We start from the raw sequence: 27771 nt of genomic DNA, 5'->3' as shown, positions 1-27771 counted from the left end.
CAAGCTAGTGCCGTATCATTTTGTTTCCCTTCAGTTAAAAGTTTAAGAACATATGGCATCCTTGGTGATCTGCTAGTTCCCCCAAGATCTCATAGGATATATTTTTACTAAACAATTTCCCTACACCTTGTTGCTTGATAAGAAAATATAATAATAATAATAATAATAATAATAATAATTATTATTATCATCATTATTATATTTTATTTATATGGTGCCACAAGGGATCTGCAGTACCCATTACAGAGTACATAAACAAATGAGCAAAGAAAAATAAAGCACTTACAGTTTGAGAAAATATAGGACAAGTACAAGTTATTGTAAGAGAGGGGAGGTGGCTGTTGTACGTTTGGTAAAGGGGGATGAAATGGGCAACAACATTGTAGATAGATTGGAGTGGAGAGAGGCATATATCAGGGAGGCCAGAAAGGAGATTACAGTAGTACAATGTGGAGATGACCAGTGAGTGGATGAGTGTTTTAGTAGCATCCTGGATTAGAAAAGGTCTGATCCTGGAAATGTTTTTGAGATGGAAACTGCACTGAATGTGTGGTTTGAAGGAGAGGAGGCGTAAATGATTACTACAAGACAGCACACTTGGGGGCTAGAGGAGACAGTAGTGCCATCAGTAGATAATGCAATTGTTGGAGGTAAGGTTATGCAGGTGGGAGGGAAGATAATCAGCTCTTAGGCATGTTATGTTTAAGAGGGCACTTGGACATCCAGGAAGAGATAGCACAGAGACAGTTGGCAATAAGGGTGAGGAGAGTGGGGGAGATGTCAGGGGAGGAAAGATAGATTTGAGTATCAGCCTAGAGATTATATTGTAAGTCAAAAGAGCTAATGAGCTCACCTAAACAGGATGTGTAGAGAGATAGAAAAGGAGAGTCCCAAGAACAGCTTCTTTGGGGTACACCTAATGGTAGAGGAAGTGCACAGGAGGTGGAGTCATGAGAGAATACAGAGAAGGAATGGTCAGAAAGGAAGGAGGACAGCATCACACAGACCAAGGGAGTAAAGATATTGCAGGAGGGAGGGTGATCCACAGTGTCAAATGCAGCAGATAGGTCAAGGAGAATAAACAGAGAGTATTGGACCTTGGATTCAGCAGATAGGAGGTCATTGCAGACTTTTGTGAGGGCAGTTTCATTGCAATGGAGACTACATAAACTGGACTGGAATGGGTCAAGCAGTGAGCTGGAGGAAAGAAAGGCAGTGAGGTGGTTGTAGACTAAACGCTCAAGGAGTTTGGGGCAAAAAGGAGGAGATAGATGGGTCGGTAGTTTGAGAGAGTGGTTGGGTCAAGGTTAGGTTTTTTAAGAATAGGGGAGAAAAGAGCATGCTTGAGGGCAGAGGGAACAGTGCCTAATTACGCTCATCTCTACTGATTACAGGGAGTTATTGAGGAGATGGACAAGATGGGAACATGCAGAAGTAGAGAGGAGGCTGGGAAGGCATAAAGTCAAGTGGGGAGGTGGAGTGGGGTGAGGAATGTATGAGGGCATTGACTTCCTCACCAGATACAGGAAGAATGATGTTAGAGTTGGAAGTACGGAAGCCGAAGGGGTTCAGGGAATGGAGAAGGTGGGTTGCTCAGTGTCTGTTGGGACTTGATGTCCTGTCATATGGAGTCAATTTTGGATGTGAAATAGGTGCAGAGTTGGCTCTAACCAATATGATGCCCTAGGCAAGAACTTGGCTGATGCCCCATAGCACCGCCACTAGTTCTGCGTATGACCCTGCACACCTTTCCCAGCATCATCACCCCTCACCCATAGCAGTCCTCATTTTGGTGCTTTTACCCCCTATATTTTAAAAAGGAAGTGTGCACAATTGTTGCACAGCTAAAAAAGGGGTGTGTTCTTGCTGAGTAGGGACATGGCCACACAATAGGACTCCCACTTCAAATTATGCCACACAGTAGTGAAACTTTATTCACATTTTATCATGTGATAGTGTCCCTTATTAACGTTACATCACACAGTAGTACCACTTTACCTTATATACATTACTCCTCATAGTAATAATTCCTTATTCTGATATTGACCTCTCCTGGCTGTCCTCCTACCTCTCTGATCATTCCTTCTCTGTCTCCTCTCATGATGCTACCTCCCACCACTTCCATTAACTGTTGGTGTCCCCCAAGGCTTTGTTCTTGGTCCTCTCCTTTTCTCTCTCTATACGTCCTCTCTAGGTGAACTCATTAGTTCTTTTAACTTCCAATACCACCTCTATGCTGATGACACTCAAATATAGCACTCCTCCCCTGATCTCTCCCCCGCTCTCCTCACTCGTACCTCCAACTGTCTTTCTGCTATCTCTTTCTGGATGTCCCAGCGCTTTCTTAAACTCAACATGTCTAAGACTGAGCTGATCATCTTCAAACCCTCCCGCACAACCTCACCTCCCACAATCTCATTATCCATTGATGGCATGACTATCTTCTCTATCCCTCAAGTTTGCTGTCTTGGCATAAACACTCCTTCAAACAACACATTCAGCACCTTTCACAAACCTGTCATTTTCATCTCAAAAACATTTCCAGGATCAGACCTTTTCTCACCTAGGATGCCACTAAGATCATTATTCACTCACTGATTATTTCCAGACTGGACTACTGTAATCTCCTCCTAACTGGCCTCCCTGACAATTACCTCTCATCTTCCTCACCAAACACACTACATCCACCTCCCCCTCCTACAAGCCCTTCACTGGCTTCCCTTCCCTTTCTGAATCCAATTCAAACTTCTCACACTCACTTACAAAGCACTCACCCACTCCTCTCCCATTTACATCTCTGACCTTATCTCCCTTTACTCTCCCACCCATCCTCTTCGCTCTGCTAATGTATGCCGACTCTCCTGTTTTCTGATTACTTCCTCCCACTCCTATCTCCATGATTTTTCACGTGCTGCTCCCTTTCTCTGGAATTCTTTACCTCTCCCCTTCAGACTCTCCACCTCTCTACAAAACATCAAACGGGCTCTTAAGAACCACTTCTTTACCAAACCCAGCCAAATCTCAGCCTAACCCTCTGTTCCATGCTCTCTATGTACCCCATCTGTGTCACCCCTGTCTGTCTACCTCTCCACTTAGAATGTAAGCTCTCATGAGTAGGGACCTTTTCCCTCATGTGCTTATCCTTTTCTTACTTTAATAATCCTCAACTGCCCAAATCCCACAGTTTTTTGGCCACCTTGGAATTTATCTCTATGTCATCTACTGGTGTAGTAATGCTTAGTTACCCTGTACTTGTCCTTTATTGCCTTCAACTGTATGTCACTGTTTTCCTGTTTTGATTATGTGCACATGTACTCTGTAATTGGGCGCTGCGGAACCCTTGTGGCGCCATATAAATAAAGGATTATAATAATAATAATAATAATAATAATAATAATAATATTCACATTTACATCACACTGAATTGCCCCTAATTCAGATTACAGACCATATTGCTTTTTAGTCACATTAGACCACACAGTAGTGCCCTTTCTATGTTATGCCACACATTAGAGCACCTTATACACATAATGCCACACATTAGTAATGCATTTATACACATAATACCAAACAGTAATTGCCCTTACACATATGGCACACATAATTGTCCGTATAAACACAATACAACTTATACATTATACGTACAGAAAGAGAAAAGTATGACTCTTGTTTGGGCGCACTCTTGTAGAAAACTAGATGTTAATTAACAAGTGATATGTCTGAGAATTAATGAAGTCTTTATTGTCTACTCTTTAAAATGCAAGGGGACTAAACACAACAGGTTAAACAAAACACTTCCGTGGATATGCCGACTGGAGAAATACTGTAGGTCTCCCAAAATGAAGGCATGTCCAGATCTTAATTATACCTGGATAAGTGCATATTGGAAGGTAGCCACATATTAAGCTGCTTCCATCTGCCCAAGATCTGTGCAAACTGTGTTTGAATTGATGTGGCCCTAAATTGGGTTACATTCGTGAGTGGGAGAGCCCACACACTGGGTAACAATTCTAGCAATTCTAGCAATTAACCACTGTAATTGATGAAGAGAATAACGAATAGAAGTAAATGAGTAAGAGGATGAAGTATTAGTGGTGATACTGCTGTTGGTGTGGTTTCCACGGGGAAGAGAGTCTCCCTACCTCACTGGGTATTCCCTAGAGGTCACCCATCTAGGTACTGACCCAGCCCACCTCCGTTTAGCTTCCAAGATCGGACGAGATTGGGCGTGAACATAGGGGTATGGTCTTATACATTATATGGACTTATACATTATGCCAACCTTTATTAATTCCCTGATGCACATAATGACACACACAACGTACACAACTTACACATATGCTGAACACTACTGCACAACCAACCCACCCACACACAGCACTCACACGGCCACTAACACTGTGACCTCTGCTTGGATACAGATGTGTCCTCATACATCCTGCCTCATTATGCCACGCAGCAGAAGATGACTGGTGAGAGTCAGCTGGCAGCTCTGCTAACTTTTTTTTACAAAAATATATCTTATTTGCATTACTATGTAGCTTGGATGCACAAGCAACTTCTGCTAATTATAATGATATGTGGCATGTCTATATTCTGTGTGTGACTGTGGCTGTATCTGCATTTGAAATGCTACATTACAGTGATCTCCATGAATACACTGTAAAGTAACATTTCGTGTACAGATACAGCTGCAGTAACACAGAATATAGGCATGCTGCATATCATTTTAATCAGCAGAAGCTGCTTGTGCCCCTAGGCATACCAAATGCGCTAGGCATTTGCCTAGTTTTCCTATGCCTAGGGCCCGCTCTGAATAGGTGGCAAAGTCAAGAACAGAGATTGAAGAGGGGTGCTGCACTACAGAATTATTTGATTCAATCATTTTGTAATGATGCAACTCCTGGAGAAAAGCAATGTCTGGTTTAAAGCATTTCAGGTGATGAACTACCTTTTCCTTGTAATAGTAAAGCTTAACCCTTTAACATTTCAGGAAAGAAATTTCAGGAAATTGTTGACATGGGTGTTTTTGGGAAATCAACTAACTGCAAAGACATTATTTTATTGCCATTTCAAACAATGAAAACAATGAATACATGCATTCAGTAAGGCCAGAAGACATCCCAGCACAATTCCAATCTGCATAAATAGGTGGGGGAAGGGAAACACATCAAACTGTGAGCAATGTAACACTAAAATAAGTATTTCATAGGGGATCCTTGAAGCAGTGGGTATGTAACAATTTTGCAAAGTTGTCTTTTTTATTAGAACCCAAAAATACAGCAAACATGGCCATAATAATAAAAGAATAACAATATTTGGAAAGAGGAACATAGTCAAAAGGGCCATGAAAGTTTAATATGACTATAAAATAGTTTAAGTAAACCTACACAAGAAGGGCAATTAGTCAGGATACCTTTACAGGTAGCATGGCAAAACAACAACATCACATAACACAATACAATAGGATTCACATTTAAACAGAACAATGATACTTACCAATCAAGAACATACAGATGTGTCTAGCCTCAATACTACACACAGCACAAGATGCCTGGCATGAATGAGCCACCAGCAGGGTTGGACTGGCCCACAGGGGTACAGGGGAAACCCCCACCTGGAGACTGACCACACCCATAAACATGGGCCCCCACCACTGAATCCCCCGGTGGGCCCTTCATGCCCCAGTCCGGCACTGGCCACCAGGCCCTGTACATCTCTGCTAGCATCGGGCATATTTTATTGACAAAGAAAAAGGAGCCTGTGCTCATTCATTTGATATGTGACTCTTGAATATCTGTGTGTGACTGAGTCTATATTGAAAGCACAATGGATCTTAGCATGGCAAAAAGCAGTGGCCACTGCCTCATAGCACCTTGTATACAGATTCAGAGATTCAGTTGCACACAGATATATGTGTCACATATCAAATTAATAAGGACAGTATCCTGGTGTATCTACATTCAACATGTTTTCAGTGACTAAAACACATTTTGAGCAAAAAAGATTCCTGTTGCTCGCAGAGTCTCACAGAATCCTGCGTGCTGAGAGAAGCTGTTTGGTGCAACTGTACCAATTATGTATGAGGATACATCTGTACTTAACAATAATTCTGCCACTGGATGTCCCAAATTCTTAATGCTACAGAAACAGATGCCATATTTACAGCACTCCTGTTTACTAGTTAAAATTTAAGACACATCCAATTTATATTTTAATTTTAATTTTAATTTTCTAATCCATTGCATCCATTAGAAGTCCTCCATTTTTCCAAAGGTATGTCCATGGCAGCATATATTTTAGGGATATCATCACACTTAAGGGCATTAATATATAAATAAATGGGTATATCATTAATAGTCTTTTGGAACTACTGTAAATTGTCATTTGCCCCACTCATTAGTCACCATCTCCTTTATGACTCTCTGGACAAAAAACAGTATAGTTCTTTGCTACTCCATTAAAAAAATGCATCCAGTAAAGACACAGGTTTATACACATCTGTCCTTACCTCTGTAGATGTTTCAATAACATATCCACCAGCTCTACAATTATATGCCTTGAATTCTCTTTTTACTGTAAATCTTTGTTCTCTGAAGATTCTTCCATTTCTACAGTGGAGTACTCCATGCATCTGTAGATGGACCAGTGCTTTTTAATATCTTTATTGGTGACATTGCAAATGGTATTAAAGGGAAGTATGCCTTTTTGCAGATGACACAAAGGTATGCAACAAGGTAGACACACCAGGAGGGGTAAAACGAATGATTGTTGATCTATGTAGACTAGAGGAATTGTCAAGAGTGTGGCAATTACAGTTTAATGCCAAAAAATGCAAAATCATGCACTTGGGTCTCAAAAATCCAAAAGCTAAATATAGTATTAATGGCATTATACTGGAAACTACTGAGGAGGAAAAGGATCTAGGAGTCACTATTTCAGATGACTTAAAGGAAGTTAAGCAATATAACAAAACAATGAGAAAGGCTAGTCAGATGCTTAGTTGTATCGGGAGAGCAATCAGCATCAGTAGGAAAGAAGTAATAATGCCACTGTATAGGTCATTGATACGGCCTCATCTAGAGTACTGTGTTCAATCCTGGAGGCCATATCTTCAAAAGGATATTAATACATTAGAGACTGTACAAAGAAGGGCAACTAAAATGGTGCATGGCCTACATCACAAAACATACCCAGTATGGAGCAGAGAAGGGAAATGGGCAACATGATAGAATCATTCAAATATATCAAGGGTTTTAACAAAGTACAGGGGGGAAACATTCTTCAAATGAAGAGAAGTATTAGAACATGAGGACATGCAATGCAACTGGAGGGAGGTAGGTTCATGGGAAATCTGAGGAAAAATTACTTCACAGAAAGAGTAGTGGATAAGTGGAATAGCCTCCCATCAGAGGTGGTAGAGGCTAAAACAGTAGAGCAATTTAAGCATGCGTGGGATAGACATAAGGATAACCTTACAAATAAATAAGGATCAAATAAGGTTTGAGGTAAAGTATGGTAAAAAAGGGGCAGACTGGATGGGCCAAGTGGTTCTTATCTGCCATCACATTCTATGTTCCTATTTTTCTAGAGATTCAACTGACTCAAAATAAAGTAAAGCTGATGTCTCAAGAGAGGACAATTTGTCAACGATCTAGTCACCTCCACATTATGCTGAGTAAATAGATCCTTAAATTACTGTATAAATAGTGGCAATATCCATGCAGATAATTCTTAAACATTCTCTGGTGGTTTAGTGTACAGTTTGTGGAGATGTACTGTACAGAGCAATTAACACACAGCTGTTCTTCCAAATCAGTTGGTTCTGTAATCCTGTTTTACAAGCCCACACATTTTGAAGGCTGTTTTACAGGTCCAGCCTCCCAGTTACTTTAGACAGAGTACTACAATAGAAAAGTAGAAAACTTTACTACACTGTTAACATAAAGATACAATAATAATTATTTGAACTTGCTTTGAGTTAGTCCATTTAATTTTCTTTGGTGCTGGCTCTATGTCCACCTTTGCAGAACAAATGATAATTCCAAGTGAATTACTATTGTTTCCTGGTATTAAAGAAATCAGCATTAAATCTGTGCACCAGAACAATGTACAAAAAATATGAATGAAATGTCTTTATCAGCATGACCATACATCACATCCACTATTTTAGTTATGTATACTCCGACTATGTGGGTAATGCAAAGAAATCCCCAGTACCTTCTTCAACTGATCTGCTCACTAACAAAATAAAGAAAATTCCATACTCTCCTGTGAGACAAGCTAAAAAGAGACAGGAAAGACATATATACGAAGCAGTAGCTACCTGCCTTTGCTAAGCTAACTTAGATATTACCCATTAGATAGGGCCATATTCTTTTCCTTTGGTTTGCAATCTTTTGCCTTTTTACACTGGTTACACAACAGTCTTATGCAATGGCAGTGCCGGTATCCTAGGTACCAGTGGGCTGTACTTTTGTTGCATTAGCCTTGAGAATAAGATGTATATTCTATGAAAAAGTGTGTAGCGGGACACATGATGTGACTTAGTCACAATTTCTGTGACGTAGCAAAAGGGCCTGTTCAGCCTAATTTGGGGGTACATCTTTACAAGTGGCCAAGCTAATAAAATGATCCTATAGTCATTCAATGTACTTGCATGTATTGTTAAATTATTATCCCTATCTCTGTGTTACAGTAGGTTGTAAATTCATAATGTGGCTTCTATGCGGACTATTATACAAGCAATCTATTTTAAATTGTGTTTATTATTTTCATTTATATTTGTCATACAGATTTCCGTATTAATCATCACTGTAAAACACGTTTAGGTTGAACACTTAATATGTACTTGAATAATGGTTATCATTATGTGCTAAATAAGAGGTGGTATACTTTTCACTTTTTTAGCTGAGTGATATTCCTTAAAATATAATTTGTTGATAAATATTTTAGTAGTAAGTAAATTAATGCATAACACAAATATAATTATAATTATTAAAGAAATTAAAAGGGAATATATAGTAAAACAATATATATTTAGATGTACTGTATTGATTTTTAAATTGATTTTTTGGTGCTTTTCATAAAACTGGACGAACTCTGCTATTTTCCAGAACAGTACAAATTTTAGGATCTGAAATATAAAAAAGTGAAATGAAGTTCTGCATATGGTAAATCCTGACTAAATTGCAGCAACTAGTTGCTATTTAACTGGTGTATTTAATATTTGGTATAGTATGTGTTTCCAGTATTTTTCTGACTCTCTATGGTGGATTGCTTTCATTTACACCAACAGATCTAAAAATAGCTTTAACTATGCAGTGACTAAAGGCTAGACACTGTACAGATCAGATTGAAATACAATATGTCCTAACAGTTTGACATTGTAATCTGATAATATGTATGATTTTTATGAATAAATAAGAACTGCATTTACTACAGTACTATGTTTGCATGTCATTGTTCTGGTTATGTAGAAATGAATGAGAGTGAGAGAGAGAGAGAGAGAGAGAGAGAGATTCTGGTAGCTCCTGTATTGTCCGTGAAAGCAGATTAGATGAGGCTGATTAACTGGGATAGATCCAGTCTGTTACAAAGTAGTCTTTAAGAAACCCCTCCTCTGTGTTGCTACCCACCCTATTCATTTGCAAATCATTCTGTGTGCAGACAAGATTTCTCTCTATCTCTCATCCTTCGCTAGCTATCACCCATGCTGAATACTGCTTTTCTATCAGCAGCACAATCTCCTCAACTCTGCGACTTGTAAATGAATCAGAAGCTTTGAATGGAAACCAATCAGATAGCCTATTTGACTGCAATTGCTTGCTTGTCAGAGTTACAATAACATTGGAAGAGGGATCCTCTTGATAAGAACAGATATAGCTGTGAAGTTACTATACTGTAAGCTTTGGGAAGAATGCAATGACAGCATCCTGCTGGACATAGATTAATATACTTAATGTGTATACATACTTTGTACTAAGGTAAGTGTCTGACACAATGTTATTAGAGTTCTCATTTACTGAAGTATATCTTCAAATATGTACATAGACATTTATAATATGTATTAACTATTTACATTTATGTGATAATATGTTTAGAATTAAGTCTAAGGATAATCACTTATCAACTACAAGTCTTTTAAGTTATGAACTAAGAAATGAATTTCACATTGTGTTATTTCTTGATGTGCATATACCGTAGTTCAATGACTGAAGCATGGGTGATTTGCTTTTGAAATGCTACTGTATTTTACAATCATTTATAGCATGAGCTAAAAGTGTTGTCTCATGTAAGGAAAGTATTGCTTTGACAGGTTAAGGTAAAGTACCATCAGAAAATGAATACCTATAGAAATAAAGGATGAGGACACTTTTGCTACACTAGGCAAAGCAGACTGACTTACAGAATGTGAACATATTTACAATATGTTATCTAAAGGTATTTCTGACCTTTCTTTAGATTTTATTGGACAGATCAGCACTAATCCTGCCATAGAGCAGAAACATTAAGAAATCAAATGATTCAGCAGAATACAATTACATGATGCAGTATTTTGTCTTGCCAGCAATATATAGTAGAATTGGTGTAATTGCATATTTCTTGTTACCTTGAAGGCCCTGAACATGAAATGATGAATGCCAGCTGTAGAGAAATCAATGTTTACTGAGATTGGAAGGAACTGTTGCACCATATTTATTTATTTATTTATTTATTTATTTTAAATAGACTACTCTAAAACTGTCACTTTCTAAAATATATTTTAATGCATTAACTCACATTTTATTTTATTTTACTGAATGTATAGCCAAAATAGCTTTTTACAATTGTGACAATGTACTTAATAGAGCGCGACCTACTTTGCTTTGATGTCCCATTAAATATTGCACATAGGGTGAGAAATACATTCATTGAGCTAATCAAAATGTTAAGAAATAAAATCTATTGAAAATAGACGCATTAATGGTGGTGCCACATGAGTCATTTTGTGCTAGCATTTTTTAAAGTCCCAATGCCTCATTTTTAAAGTTTCTTTACCACAGCCACAAAAAGTACAGCACTTTGAAATTCACAACTCACAATTAAAATGTTCTCTTTGACAGTCTCTGCTCAAATGTAATGCATTTCAATTGGAAAGTTATATTTAGTGTGCTGTAGTAATTATACTTTGTGATTAAAGGTGGAATAGAAAGCATATGTGTTACACCAGCCTTTATTTTTTTTATCTTTCTCTTTTTTTTGCTACAAAATGCTACAAGTATGTTAGATTTGAAAGTCCTTGAATGCACTGAAATGGAATATAAGTGCTTAAAGAATGTTACTTTAGCAGTAACTAATACTGCACTCAAGAACAATAGACTTGATAAAATTTGTAAGATTATGGAAACAGAAAACATTGTATTGTTTAAATGTGTTTGAATAAAAAGTATTAATAGATTCTTTTGAATGGAAAGATGTATATTTCACAATATTTCAAAATAAAATATTTACCAATGGTACATCGTTCAGACAAAATAGCAGTTCAGTCAGTCATTAAAATTGCAGGCACGACTGTTGAAAGACATAGTAATTAGATTTCCTTTTTCAACTTCAAAAAAGATAATGTAATTGTGAGTAATCATTTATATCTACTCTTCATTCTTGAACTAGGAGTAGACTTTCTGAGCACAATAGTTGAATCAAGGGCAGTAAGAGGTCTAAAGCAATTATATAAAGGTCTGATCGTGACTGAATTGACAGCTTATTATATGGAAAATGTATCTTTTTCAAGGTTACATTGCATTTGTCACATTGCACTTTCTATATTCTTTAAGCATTATGTTCAGGTTTATGATATTACTTTTATTGGTTAATTATGCAGAGAGAATGTTTAAGTTTTGAATGCAAATAAGTACTGTTTAGCACTTGCAATGATTGACTACAATTTAAATTGGTAAATGTCCCTTTCCCACACAATAATCTTTAATTGAGCTGCAGATAACCATCTTGAAAATCCCCTTTAGTATTCATTGTAATTATTCTGCAAGCATGTCTGTATAATCTATGATTAGCCATCTAATACGTATATTATCCACATAAGATAGGTTTATAAGCCATAAATGCAAAACACTGTACTGTACTGAATTTCTGCATTTGTTTCTTGTTATAAAATGTAAACTTTAAAACCTATAATATCAAAATGTATTTTGTACTGCATAGTTTTTGCATTGGTAAAAACTTGATCACAAACCATTGCTGAACTTCAGTGCCAGATGTTGGTTGACATTGCTTATAAATTTAGTTTAGGTATTCAAAACATTATACTTTATAGATGTTATTCCAGTTATGCTTGTCCAAGTGCATCATGTTTTCTTTTTTTATATTAGAGTGCCAAAAGATTTCTTACTCCATTATGTTTGCTGTGTTTGTGTTTACTCTTTGTCCTAGTATCCACGACCAAGGTACTGACCTATTCTTTAGTAAATGTGTATGCGCCTAATTGGCAATGCTCTATCAAATAAAATGGCATGTTAAAGCATCCTTGGTTTTATCCTAATCATATATGCACTGATTGTTTGTGATTGTTTGAATGGTGAAATACAATGACTGTCACTATTTATGCAGTTCGAGAAGAGTCACTAAATGTGTATGGTGGCACAAGTTACTTTTTGTTTTTCCCCTTCAGTTAACTTGAATATCTGATCCAGATATTTCTCCTAAGAAAGACCAGTTTCTTCACTTAATCCTTAGCTGTGGTGCATTTTTGACGTAATAATGTTTTTTTCCACTTGTACTTTGACATGTGATATACACTGTACACTGTGATATTTTTTATTATTATTATTATTATTATTAAACGTTGTTTGTATTTTGTTCAACTGCCAACCCTAGCAAACTGGGCTGAGTTATACACTGAAATAAAATGCAGAATGAACAAATATGGAAGTATTATTAAATTGGATAGGCCTATAGACTAAGTGATTCATTAGATTAGCAATATTCAATAAAGGACATTTTCCTGTTCTCAGTAATTAATATTATTATTACATTTTATTTATAAGGCGCCACATGTGTTTCTCAGCGCCGTACAAAGGATAGTACAGGGGACAAAACATTGCACTACAGTAAATAAATAACAGAAATAGAGTACAGGTAACAGAGCACCACACATTCTCAAGACATAATACAGCTAAGATGTAAGTATTGAGGAAGTGATCATCGTACTACTAGAGGCTGGTGGCCATAGATGGAGAGCAGGATAAAGATGGTCGTTGAGTAGGGGAGAGCTGTGAGTGAAATGTGTTGAGACGAGGGCTTAGATAACAAGAGGAAAGAGGGCCCTGCTCTGAAGAGCTAACAATCTATTGGGGAGGGGCGACAGACAGATGACAAGAGGTGCAGGCAAGTGGGAGGTAGCCATCATTGTTAATACTATAAATAATAATTCTTCTTTTTCTTCTTCTTCTTCTTATTATATTTTGTAGGTTTGACAAAGTTACACTGCTGGGGTAGACACAAAAGTAAATAATACAGCTTGAATGCACAGTAGATAACTAATTAATACGAACATACTGTAATATGAATACCAGACATTATAGTAAAACAATGGACAGGGGTGTAGTATGGTATGCCGGTGGCCGGGCTCCCAGCAGACAGCATACCGGCACCAGAATCGCAACTGCCGGCATACCGACAGCTAAGCAAGCGCAAATGAGCCCCTTGTGGGCTCACTGCACTCGTCACACTGCGGGCATGGTGGCACGCTAAGCGCGCCATGCTATCTATTCTCCATCCAGGGCGGTCGTGGACCCCCAAGAGGGAGAAAAGGTGTTGGTATGTCGGGTGTCAGGATTCCAGTGCTGGTATACTGTGTGCTGGGATCCCAACAGCCGGCAAACTGAAGACCACCCATGGACAGGAAGGGGCAACTACAGGGACATGGGTAGGGAACTTTATAACTTGAAAAAGCACATCATGGTGAGTTGCAGGTCCTATGACTAGAAATTGTGAAAATGTATGAAATTGCGTAAAGATAATTCATACTGATAGGTACTAAACAGAACAAATGTGTGGACATGTAGCCATACTTGCTACCATATAGAAAGCTCTAATCAATTTTAATTAACTGGATTATGGGCACATATTCAGAATCACATTTTTGCAATCCAACCTGAAAGTGCTCAGGAATTATTCAGATGCATTAAAAGAGCATGTGTATTAGAGATATGCACGTTCAGATGTAACACCAGAATTAACACCAGTTCGGTTTTATCCAGATTTTTTCTATTGGCTTTCCAAAACACGTGACATCCGTGAGCCAATTAGATGCCATTTTGAGAACCGAGTAAATCCGAGTACAACTGAACCCACTCATCTCTAATGTGGATACACATTTTATGTTTTTATAGGCTTTTTTATGCTTTTGCAGCCATATATTGATCAAAAAATGAAAGATTATAAAGTGTTTGAGTGACTCCAGTGGTTTTCTTGGGTATGTATAGTAAACAATAAAATACACAAAGATATGGAATGAGGCAAAAAAAGTGCCACAAGTACTTCAGATGCCCTAAGTAGTGTGGAAAATGCACATGTTGAACTTTAGTATGGAAAACTCTCTTATAACAGTACAGTCCAGTACAATGTAATTTAAGCACATTAATATTTTCATTGTTTTGCATCCTGTAGTGTCAATTTGTGCTCTCTTCTAATTTGTAACTAGAAAATAAGTGTTCAGGTTTAGATAGCATTAAGGAGGTGTACCAGATTCCACAAAGAGACAGGTAGACGTGTTGCCCATAACAGCTAATGACAGTTTCTCATTTTCTGGGATGCCATAGAGACATGATAACCAGAATCTGATTGGTTGTTATGGGAAAAACACTTTTCCTTTTTATAATCTTTAGTTAATCTACCCTCTGGTTTTAAAGTATGTATGTACTTTATGTGAATATATATATATCAAAAAAATATATAACCAAATTGCGCTATAAATATCTGCCTTAAACACAATAGTCCTCAAGAAGAGTCAGCTGCTAGTCTCCAAAACAAGTCCTCCTGCCAGTTGAGAACCAGTGGTTGAAAATGTTGATAGTTGTTTGGAGAGCGCTCAAGTATGCATTAGAATCCCTTTGCAATTCATTCTAAGATATCATACAAATTTGAAAAAGGCCACGGATAGTGGGATGATCCTGAAAAAAACCCTCTCACCAGATTCACCCAGACAGCAATATCACTCGTTAGTCCGTATTCTTCATAAAAATTAGTAAAAATGTTTTATTTAAAAAAGTATAAGACTCTTACATTGATCTTAACAATCGTGGGATATGATCTTATATGGACTTGCTGTCCACCCCAGCCGGGGAGGAGCTCAAATGACAGCCTGTCCACCCACTATGTTTATTCAGCCGACGCGTTTCATCTAAACATAGACTTCCTCAGTGGTGTTTTTCTATGTAAGAGCGATGTCCTAACTGTAGAAATGTAATAATTGGGAAGGTATCCCTAAATACATATAACTAATCCTGGTATTAATATCCTATAATTGGTAGCATAACCAATACAGGGTAGTGCAAACTTCTTATAGCCAACGTACTGGAAAAATTCAGATTCTTTATAGACAGCTCTTATTTTTTATTAACTGCAATCTGGAGCTGCTGTCCTCAATGCTGTCCTCACACTGAATCTATTATGTTGCCCATAACAGCTAATGACAGTTTCTCATTTTCTGGAATGCCATAGAGACATGATAACTAGAATCTGATTGGTTGTTATGGGAAAAACACTTTTCCTTTTTATAATCTTTAGTTAATCTACCCTCTGGTTTTAAAGTATGTATGTACTGTATGTGAAATATATATATATATATATATATATATATATCAGTACAACCACACCATGAGGCTCCAGCTGGGGCTATGTTGCAGAAAAAAACAGCACTCCTTAAATATCCAAACGTTTTTATGGCATTACCACCGTCTTCAGGGGAGTAGTTCCTGAAGACGGCGGTAGCCGAAATGGCTGTTGGGAGACCCTGCTGGGTTGGATCCATACCCCCAGCATGACTCAGGACATGTGAGACTTGTATCATTAATGGAATTCTGTTTCCAAGCTGCTGATTTTGCACTATAAAGTTTGTCTCATTGCTTGAAATGGCATAAAAACTTTGGATATTTAAGGAGTGCTGATTTTTTTCTACAACATAGCCCCAGCTGGAGCCTCATGGTGTGGGTGTACTGATATCGAATTACCCCAAACCGGGCACCCTGCATGAGATGATTACAGTGTTGTGCGGACTGTGATGTATATTATATATATATATATACATATTTGTCCATAGCAGCCGGCACTCTGGAGTTAAATCAGCAATGGGTCCCCGTGCCAGTGTAAAACAGCATACACCCCTTCACAAATCACGGCACTGGAGACAGGTTTCAAATGCAATAAAAAAGCTTGTAATATAGGTAGACGCACGTTTCAGAGCTTCCGCTCCGTCCTCAGTACCATACAAGATGAACACAGCTTAACAATACACACATTTAAATACCTGTATAGGTCCCGACGAGCACCGCCGCCGTCCCCCTGGTTCCCGTTCACAGCCGCTGCTCTCAATTCCGTTTCCGCTCCCGACCTCATGTTGCCAGGCAACGCTGGGCTTGCGCGTCACCAGCCCCACAGTCTGTAGAGCGGGACGTCACTGATATTGCAGCTCCGGAACTGGTTCCCCCGGGGTCTGCAGCCCAAGCCTGACAGGGACCTATAAGAAAGACAACACATAAAACAGACACTAAAAGAAAAAAACATTACATTAAACATAACATTGCACATACATATCATACCCAGAAGCATCTTACTACTAAATGCGGATCAGTACAAATGCATATACTTGTATATACTATGGCCAGATACCACAGCTACTGCGGTATCAACTATACAGAACAGCCCTATTCCCCAATAGATCACCCCTACAAAGAACAATATCACCCCAGTGTGTCCTCCACTAGGGGCATGTCATTCCCCAGTAATCCAGTACTATACTCACTGCCACCCCCTCTACATAACATTCCAGTTGATTTTGTCATTTAGGCCAAAGGGAGTGAATGTGTTTAGCCTCATAATCCACCTTGATTCCTTTTCCAGCAAGCATTTAGCCCTATCACCTCCCCGCAATGTGAGTGGAACATGATCAATGCCAAAGTAGCTCAGATCACTTAATTTATGGCCAGCTTGTTTAAAGTGGCGCGCAACCGGTTGGTCCACTATCTTACCCTCGAGCGTCAACTTGATGGCTGACTGATGGGCTGCCATCCTTTCACTAAGCTTGCGTACCGTCTGGCCTATATAATAAAGACCACAAGGGCAGACTATGGCATATACCACGAAAGAAGTGTTGCATGTAATTACATATCTAATGCCGTACTTTTTATCATTATTATGTGGATGCTTAAAATCTTTGCACACCACCATATAACGGCATGTGGTGCATTTCGGGCATCTATAACAACCTGGAGCCTTGTGATAGACATTGGGTGCATCTCCCTTGCCCATGCCTGTAATATCTGTACGCACCAGACGGTCCCTCAAGTTCCGACCTCTCCTAAACGCTGCAACGGGTCTGATCTCCCTGAGCCCAGGAAGTTCAGGATCTGTTGCCACGATGGGCAAGAGAGCCTTGGAGGCCCTATGTATAATGGGACTAGCTACCGAGTAATCACTACTCCAAGGTAGAATGGTACTCTCTTGGTTCCTATTAGATGTAAGCAAGTCACCACGGGACATACCCAATACTTTTTGTTTTTGTGTCTGAAGGAGCTGCCTATCATACCCTCGGTAGCTAGTCCCATTATACATAGGGCCTCCAAGGCTCTCTGGCCCATCGTGGCAACAGATCCTGAACTTCCTGGGCTCAGGGAGATCAGACCCATTGCAGCGTTTAGGAGAGGTCGGAACTTGAGGGACCGTCTGGTGCGTACAGATATTACAGGCATGGGCAAGGGAGATGCACCCAATGTCTATCACAAGGCTCCAGGTTGTTATAGATGCCCGAAATGCACCACATGCCGTTATATGGTGGTGTGCAAAGATTTTAAGCATCCACATAATAATGATAAAAAGTACGGCATTAGATATGTAATTACATGCAACACTTCTTTCGTGGTATATGCCATAGTCTGCCCATGTGGTCTTTATTATATAGGCCAGACGGTACGCAAGCTTAGTGAAAGGATGGCAGCCCATCGGTCAGCCATCAAGTTGACGCTCGAGGGTAAGATAGTGGACCAACCGGTTGCGCGCCACTTTAAACAAGCTGGCCATAAATTAAGTGATCTGAGCTACTTTGGCATTGATCATGTTCCACTCACATTGCGGGGAGGTGATAGGGCTAAATGCTTGCTGGAAAAGGAATCAAGGTGGATTATGAGGCTAAACACATTCACTCCCTTTGGCCTAAATGACAAAATCAACTGGAATGTTATGTAGAGGGGGTGGCAGTGAGTATAGTACTGGATTACTGGGGAATGACATGCCCCTAGTGGAGGACACACTGGGGTGATATTGTTCTTTGTAGGGGTGATCTATTGGGGAATAGGGCTGTTCTGTATAGTTGATACCGCAGTAGCTGTGGTATCTGGCCATAGTATATACAAGTATATGCATTTGTACTGATCCGCATTTAGTAGTAAGATGCTTCTGGGTATGATATGTATGTGCAATGTTATGTTTAATGTAATGTTTTTTTCTTTTAGTGTCTGTTTTATGTGTTGTCTTTGTTATAGGTCCCTGTCAGGCTTGGGCTGCAGACCCCGGGGGAACCAGTTCCGGAGCTGCAATATCAGTGACGTCCCGCTCTACAGACTGTGGGGCTGGTGACGCGCAAGCCCAGCGTTGCCTGGCAACATGAGGTCGGGAGCGGAAATGGAAGTGAGAGCAGCGGCTGTGAACGGGAACCAGGGGGACGGCGGTGGTGCTCGGCGGGACCTATACAGGTATTTAAATGTGTGTATTGTTAAGCTGTGTTCATCTTGTATGGTACTGAGGACGGAGCGGAAGCTCTGAAACATGCGTCTACCTATATTACAAGCTTTTTTATTGCATTTGAAACCTGTCTCCAGTGCCGTGATTTGTGAAGGTATATATATACATATATATATATATATATATATATATATATACATATATATATATATATATATATATATATATATATATCTTAGCTTTTCTACCAATTGTGTTCCCATGGGAATTTCTGATTTTCATGGTTCTAAATATAGATGAGTGTTAAATAATTGGTAAATCTACAGGGATGTAAATTTAAGATGTCTTAATGTAAGTAAATATTAATCCATGATTCTTGGCGTTACCCGAGGAGCACTAGTAGCAGATATGGTAAAAAGTGACAGGATAAAATTTGTAGTTTATTCAATTCTACATGCTGTAGGTGCAATCCAAATTTTGATCAGATTGTTCATTTGGGCGTTATCGTACATGCAATGCAAGACACGCATCAGTAAAGATGTTATTATGTCAAACCCCTTTTCATTGCCTTTGGGGAGGTTTATTAAAATTCTACTTACGTAGTTTTCCTATTTCCCATCTACAGAATACCTATGTTACAATTCACCTTCCTAACATATTGGGAAGTAAAAAAACATTAGCGATGAGTCAGTTAGTTGGTCAGTGAGTGAGTGAGTGAGGGCTTATATATATATATATATATATATATATATAGCAAAAAGGATGGAGAAGAACAAGCGCCTATGGTGCAGTAAGTTCTTTAAAGTGTATGGTGACACTAAAAATAAGTAAATGCGTACCGGATGAAATCTTTATAACACGTCTAGTAAGATACCAATCGTGATGAAATAAAGGCACTTCTCTCTATTCTTACAGACCCATAGAAACACAGTGGTTTTCTTCAGCCCCTAAAGAAAACCACTGTGTTTCTATGGGTCTGTAAGAATAGAGAGAAGTGCCTTTATTTCATCAAAACATGATGGTGAGAAACATCACGATTGGTATCTTACTAGACGTGTTATAAAGATTTCATCCGGTACGCATTTACTTATTTTTAGTGTCACCATACACTTTAAAGAACTTACTGCACCATAGGAGCTTGTTCTTCTCCATCCTTTTTACTACAGAATTTATGCCATATACCTATGGTACACTGAAGAACTGAGCAGCCACCCTGAAGAGTGGAAGGTGCTGACAAAGACTTATTAAAGCCTGGAAAAACTTTGATATCAGCCACTTGTGGCTACCATATTAGCAAAAATATAAATTGTTCAGATAAGTATTTTATTACTGTCGATTCCTAGAGAAGCGTACTGGTCTATACATCTTTTCTATATATATATATATATATATATATATATATATCAGAGGTTCCCAAACTGTGTGTCGTGGCTCCCTGGGGTGCCTCAGGACACTTGCAGGGGTGCCCTGGGTTGGTTGTCCAGGACCAATTCAAATTATTCATGGTCAATATAATAGGCAAAAACAGTGCTGGTGGCTGCAAGTCATAAAATATGTGGCCAAACAGAAGCAAATCTTGTCCCTCACCACACAACTGACCCTAAGGATGACATATAAACGCGATCTACTTAATGTAATATTTCTTTCTAAATTTCTCAATAAGAAATTTTTGGCCTAGGGGTGCGGTGAAAAAAATTCTGATATTCTAGGGCGCCGTGATTCAAAAATTTTTTGGAAATCACTGATATATATATATATATATATATATATATATAAAGAAATATTACTGATGGAACAATAGGCATAGCAGACTGATTATCCAAGGGAAGGTCTGTTTCTGAAGAGATTGATTTGACCGCCACTAGGATCATTAAAAATATATGTTTGCATATAATATGTGACCTTTAGCTTGATTAGATAAAGTAAGGCAAAACTATCTTATTATATACAAGGAATTTGCATGCCGTGGAAAATTCTTTTAGTTTCTGGACTACAGCTCTGGAGAAGTTTTGGAATATATATAGTAAGTATTTTGCAGTCATCAGTAAACAAATATTTAATTTGTTTATATTTCATCAATCATTTTTTGTTTGCTTAATGATATAAAACTTGGTAATGGCCTAATGAGGCCTGACATTTCCCCTCTCATATAGTTAGCCCAAGTTACATTATGTGCCATTTCAATCTGTGTGGTGCCCAAGTTAGTTTGGAGGTTTAGAGGTGAAATTAAATTAGAACTATTGTAGTCAAAAATGACCTGTCCTTTAATGTGCTGAGGCATCTCTGCAAAACATAAATTATTGCAAGGGTACAGTATGGTTCTCCAAATCTGAGCTTCGCACTGAGAGAAGGGTGTCTTTAGCATCACTGGCCCTTTGTTTTACAGCATCTAGTCAAGTGGCATGATCTTACAGATGGGTCAATGCAGAGTCAAGAGAGCATTGGAACTGGTTCTGTCTTTTATAAACAATATTTTGGACATTAGTTTTTCAAAATTGTCATCAGCTTTGGGCAGAAAGCAGGATAAATATTTAATCAAAGTTAGGCATTAGCTGTTCAAATGTTTGTCAACCTTTGTCATTTTCAAAAAAGTTGTCACCATTGTAGCAATGGATGTTTTGCCATCCCCTGCAGGTTAAGCAAGCAACTATGATGGTAGTGTATTGAGGCACATTGTTTGACTGGGTTTATTTATGTCTGACCATGGTGCATTTATTAAGTCTAGTTTGCAAAGAAGATGCAGATTTACTAAATAACTTACCCATACACATGAAAAGGACAAAAATAACCTATAAGGATTTGGGCATGATTCTGAGGTGGACACAATAGTAGCACAGTTGCTGCATCTTTGCACACAGTAGCTGTGACAAAAGTTATAAATGCCAAAAGAAGCATCTTGTGAAAACAGATGCATCCTGCTGGCTTCTGGGATCTGATAATTGACATCAACATTAATAATCTGAGTGACCGTCAGGTTACTCAGGATGCCAGAAAAGTCACGCTTCCAGTACTATGAAAGATAAATCAGAAGATGAACACACTGGTCTCATCGTGACTTGAAAACCAGTGCCAACATGCTCCTATTATTTAGAACACTGCCTATCACCACCTCGCCTATGCCTTTCAATGGCCACAACAGTTCAATTACAGATGTCCTCAAACATCAAGCCTTACTACGCCATGCAGCATTAGATGCCTGGTGAGACTGAGTCCCCAGGTCTGTGCAACTCTGCGGCATCAGGCATCTTTTTATGCTGAAACTGCATGTTCATTGCAATGTGATGTGACTAGCATGCACCAGGAGATGGTGCTGGTTAATTTGATATACAACACTTGTATATTGTGTGTCTGAGTCTGTATATGTAGAACAAAAGAACATTGTAGCACCTGGCTCGCTGGACCATTTTTATAGAAACCCGTACTTGCGTGGGTTTCCTCTGGGTACTCTAGTTTCCTCCCACAATCCAAAAATATACTGGTAGGTTAATTGGCTCCCAATAAAAATTAACCCTAGTGTGAATGTGTCTGTGTGTACTCTACATGTGGTAGGGAATATAGATTGTAAGCTCCACTGGGGCAGGGACTGATGTGAATGGGCAAACATTCTCTGTAAAGCACTGCAGAATATGTGTGCACTATATACAGTAAATAACTGGCAATTATAATAATAACTGCATCCAACTCACAGTCTGGCCTTATGAGGAGGGAGTATCCTGCCCACCTTGACAGACCCAATCCCTCAGCAGACCCAGACTCTATTAGGGTTGCTTCTAGAAATTTCCTGGGCTGTTATTCCCTTCCAATATGCCCATGTCATCTGGCAACTACAGCAATGCCTCAGATAGTACAGAGTATAATGCCCTTTATAGTTAGCTCACACTATTTTTTTGAGGTATGTGCAAATATGCTTCGTACTGCTAACCTCCCCACTTCCTTTATAATGATGCCCCTCTCATTTTCTTATGGTTCTGCCCCTATTGAAATGCTTGCTCTCATACAGTAGATGCCATATTTGGTGCAAAAGACATTTCTAAAAGCAAGCATAAAAATGCATATTTACCACTTTGCAAAGAAAATAATTCAGTTGATGGGAAGGAGAGACCAAATATACAGTTTACTGTTTTTGTAAGCAAAGAGAGGATCATTCTCTAAACTTATTTTTTTAGATAATTAATCCTATAATAAAATACATATAAAAATTAACATTTGTCACTAATTTTCCCCAAGGTTTTTTCTCTTTCTTTCTACGCTACTGTGCAGTATCTCTTCCCCATCTTGCTGTGTCAATACACAGTAAAATCTAGCCCTATCACAAAGATTAACAGCATCTTCCCACTTGATAAACCTAGTGTCTATTGTGCAGTGTTTCCTTTTTGTGCATGGTGGAAATTGAACCCATGACCTCAGAGCTGTGAGGCAGTAATGTTAACGATTACACCATCCGTACTGCAACCTCTTTTGCATCTTTTGCTGCAGTTGTGAGTGTAACTTTATGCTAATGCCCCTACAAAGCCCTTCATTGGTGTACATTCGTGTGTACAAATGTGCAAGGACTGAGACACCCACTTTCAGTTTCTACAGATGCTGCAATCATGCTTTGTATGTCATTAGATTGGGTGTAGTATAAAATACCTACAATTAAAAGCCCAAAGGTCAAAATACAGACAATTGACCGATGGTCAAAATCTCAACAAAATCAAAATCACGACATGGTCAAAATACCGACATTTAAAATACCAACAAGGTCAAAATACCGACATTTAAACATTGACAGGTCAAAAAGTCAGCACAGGTTTTCAGTGGGGCAAATTTACTAAGATGGGAGTTCTATTTAAGAAGGGATGTTGCCCATAACAACCAATCAGATTCCAGGTATTATCTTCTAGAAGGTGCTAGATAAATGAGAAGTAGATTCTGATTGGTTGCTATGGGCAACATCTCATCTTAAATAGAACTCCCATCTTAGTAAATTTAGCCCATTGTTTTTGGTGTGTATGTTGACATAGGTCGACATGCACACCATATAAGTGTACCGTGTCCCCTTGCATGTCTCGCTTTTGCACTATTATATTCCCCCTCCAGATCCACTGGAATGGTAAAGTATGAACAAGTCGGATTCAATTAAAAAATCATGAAAAACTCATGTCGACTTTTTGACCTGTTGAAATTTTAAATGTTGGTATTTTGACCTTGTTTGTATTTTAGATGTCGGTATTTTGACCATGTGGGTATTATGACCTTGTCGGGATTTTGACCGTCGGTCAATGGTTGACGGTATTTTGACTGTTGGGATGTTGATTGTAGGTAAATTGACCGCATCCCCATTAGATGCCATCATTGCACCATTGAAACTTGCACAAGCCCTAAGCTATTTGCAGAAAATGTAACTGAGGGCCTAATTCAAACCTGATTGCATCAGCAAAATTGTTCTCTAATGGTGAAACCCATGTGCACTGCAAGTGGGGCAGATAAAACATTTTGCAGAGAAAGTTAGATTTGGGTGGGGTGTGTTCAAACTGAAATCTAAATTGCAGTGTAAAAATAAAGCAGACAGTATTTACGCTGCAGAGAAACAAAATAACTCACCCAAATCTAACTCTCTCTACACATGTTATATTTGCCCCACCTGCAGTGCACATGGTTTTGCCCATTAGAGAACAATTTTCCTGCTGCAATCAGGTCTGAATTAGGCCCTGAGTATGGCCTCAATGTGAGCAATTCAGTGTCCCTGAATGCAAACACTTTTAGCAACATTCCTGAGTCATTTCAATAACACTCCCACACTACATCTGCGTCTGTACCTACCCAGTAATGCCCAACACATTCCTAAAACACTTTTCTGTGCGTGCATCAGAAACTGTACTGTGACTTTGTCTGAACTCTATTGGGACACATACACAGTGCAACTCAAATACGTGCACATATGAACAACACTGCACAAGAAAAAAAATAAAATGCAGTTACATTGTCCCTCACAGGAAAATAAACACACATTGTCCCTCCCAGGAAAAATAAATAAAACACATTGGCTCCCACAGGAAAAAAAACAAACATATTGGACCCCACAGGGGAAAGAAACACTCATGGGCCTTCATAGGGAAAAAATGCCCTGTCCCTTACAGGAATAAATTAAAACACATTGTCCCATTAATAAAACACACATTGTCCCTCATAGGAAAATAAACACACACTGGCCCCCATTTGATATTATTTGAATAAGTAATATGGATTCTTTAGAATAGATGTCTTCAGAAGATTACCCTGCCCCAGCCATTCCATATAATCCTGCCATTTAGCCTCATTCCTTTTGCACCTCATCCCCTCTGCATCTCTTCAGCGATGTCCTCCATCTGTATCTTTAATGCTCATTCCCCCTTGTGTCTCAACAGCACCATCAACCTAACCAGTGACTGACCACCTCCCTTTCTCTATGTATATTTATTGATTTTTTTGTCTAAGTCACTGCAGTGTTGCCCCAATGTATACCTGGTTGTCAGTACACAACCCCAGTCACTGCTCCCTGACCTGACCACCCACCCCTACAACCCACATACCATCTTTATTTTATTAGAACTTACTGCATGATGAAGCTGGCTTATATCCAAACATACGCAGTATGATTTACATCAGTCAGATGAGTGGCTCTGGAATGCACTTATTCAGTGTGTGCTAGTTGCTCTGTGGCACCAGAATGAAAGATTTAATTGTGATGTCAATGCATCTCATTCCTGCTGTACTAGTTTGGCGAGGTGGGACAACTGATTATAACCACTCCACAGCCAGCCACATATTGCATAGAACTTAGAGGCCCAGCCATTCTGCACAATGGGGTGGGTATTCATTAGCATTTGTGCACTGTGCAAGAACACAGTTGCTGTACAACTGTTAGAGCCATGGTGGGTCCTAGTGCCCACCAACTATATTCAATCTAATGGAAACCTGCTGATCTCCTTTAATAAACCCAGAAATGACAGGTGAGGATAAATGGGCCAGCATCCCCCCTTGGATCTGCCTATGTGTGTAGTTACTGGTAGTTTGACTGCAGAAATACAGTGATGCTTGCAGGCAAATTACACATTAATTTACATGCATGAAATGCAAATGCAAAATTAGATGACTTGCAAATGCAAAATCTGGATTAGCCACAGAGTACACCACCTTACTCTCTTCCTTACAAATAAATATGTCTGGGATCATGGGCAGAACAAAATGCGGGCTGGAGGGGGTTATTTCTCAGGCAGTACATGTGGTTCTGCATGGAGAGGTGGTGGGGTAGAACGTTAATATCTAATCTGACTCCTCAAAACATTGTGATAAATGAGAAGCCAGTCATCCATATGACCCTACACTTAGAGAGGAAGTGATTTATGTTTATTTCCCGTCTGAGACTAAGCAGTATAGAAGTACACTGCAGAACAATCACAGAAGCCTAATGTGAACAGTTCAGTTTGCAGGATAACTGGGCAATAAGAGCACTATAGGGGGGCAAATAAGAGTGCTGTTTAGGAACATGAAAGAGCTTTGGAGTAGAAAATGATAGAACTATGGAGGGGGCAATGAGAGACATATAGAGGAGATGTGAGAGATAAGTAGGCAGCAGTAAGAGAGCTTTGGAGGAGGCAATGAGAGTTATATGTACTAAGCGTAGGGTTATAAAACCCCATGCTTCCGCTAATGTATATGCATAAAATGTAATAGGGTTAAGCTTTTACTGTGTTTTTGTAGTAAAATCAATGTCCTTTAAATTTCAGCCATAAACACAATTGGAATCACCAGGTTTTAGAATCCAGTGTTTAGTAAATAAATCCCAGCGAGGGGTAGTGAGAGATATGGAAGTACAGTGAGAGAGATACTGTGTGAAGAAGCTATAGTGAAAAATATGAGGGAGAATGCAGTTTTTTAAATAGAGGGACCAATGAGAGATATATTTAGGGGAAATGAGTGATAATGAGAGAGTGGGCAATGATTGAGATATACACATGTTAATGCTTTATGTTAGTTGGTGACCAATTTGTATAGAAAAAAATAAACACTTGATATACCAACAGTTTAATGGTAGTGTCACATTTTTACCAGTAAATATTCATCCAGTCATCTTATATCTACAGGCAATACCACATATATATTGTGGGTGCCAAACATATTGTAAGTTGCCAGCATCAGCCATGAGGTGATATGTGCCATTTTCTTTGCATTATTATTTTTTTCTCAAATAAAAGAATGAACCTTTTTTATATATAGCAATGCCCACCAATTTCAAATGCCAGTAGACAAGATTTTAAGCAGGCACCCCAACAGCAAAAGGCTATCTTCCTGTCCTATAATTGTTTTGAACTTAACTTATATAGAACTGTTACCTTCAAGCAATAAACTGCTGGATTCTGAGGCAGGGGACTCATGGCCTGCCCTCTCACAACATTGGCACCTGGCTTCAGCAAGAGATCTCAGAGACCAAGCTATATCTCAGAAGCAAGGGACACAAGAACACTTTACCAGCACATGACTTTCCTAGCATACTTGTGGGGAGCATGGAGTGTGTAGGATAAGTGTCAATCCTTCTCCATATTCAATCCTCCTTCATACTCACATACTCTCCTGAATTGTCCCTTTTGTGTTTGCTTTGTACCCCTGTTTGCTTAACAAAAATGCTAGGATCTTACACAATAATTTACAATACGTAATGTGACTTTTTAATATCTAGTGTTGGTAGTTGTTGCATGTATTTGCTTGCAATATCATAAAGCCTGCTGACATGTAGAAGGTCATCTAAAACTGCATGAAAAAGTGTCTCTGTACTAATGAGAAATTATTTTTATG

The 27771-nt window shown here is 38.8% G+C and overlaps 1 protein-coding gene across 2 annotated transcripts in view; it reads left to right on the top strand.

Annotated features, from left to right (window-relative positions):
* The window catches only part of LOC134927888 (cadherin-9-like), a 372116-nt gene that overhangs the window by 17696 nt on the left and 326649 nt on the right, over positions 1-27771 (top strand). The window contains exon 4 of one of the 2 annotated variants that reach the window (XM_063922970.1): positions 9741-9986. The gene's annotated coding sequence lies outside the window, so the exon portion shown is untranslated. Of the gene's footprint in view, positions 1-9737; positions 9987-27771 lie in introns of both variants that reach the window. The other variant, XM_063922969.1, reaches the window with a different exon arrangement.

The sequence above is a fragment of the Pseudophryne corroboree genome, chromosome 5 (assembly GCF_028390025.1).
Source record: "Pseudophryne corroboree isolate aPseCor3 chromosome 5, aPseCor3.hap2, whole genome shotgun sequence".
Taxonomy (NCBI): Eukaryota; Metazoa; Chordata; class Amphibia; order Anura; family Myobatrachidae; genus Pseudophryne; species Pseudophryne corroboree.
This window is presented reverse-complemented; position numbering and strand designations above follow the sequence as displayed.